Raw genomic sequence first — 205 nt, forward strand, 5'->3', positions numbered from 1 at the left:
TTGAAAATATTTCAAAAACGCGTAAAGATTAGAAAATCTTTCGAAAATTGACATTTTTTAAGGAATATAAAAATTTTTTTTGAAATTTGAAACAAAAAATAACCTAAGAAAATGATAGAAAAGTTCAATTTTTAAAGAAAAAATAAAATAGTGGAGGTTAAGCTTCTCAATAATTTATATATATATATATATATATATATATATA

The sequence above is a fragment of the Parasteatoda tepidariorum genome, chromosome 3, assembly GCF_043381705.1.
Source record: "Parasteatoda tepidariorum isolate YZ-2023 chromosome 3, CAS_Ptep_4.0, whole genome shotgun sequence".
Classification (NCBI taxonomy): domain Eukaryota; kingdom Metazoa; phylum Arthropoda; class Arachnida; order Araneae; family Theridiidae; genus Parasteatoda; species Parasteatoda tepidariorum.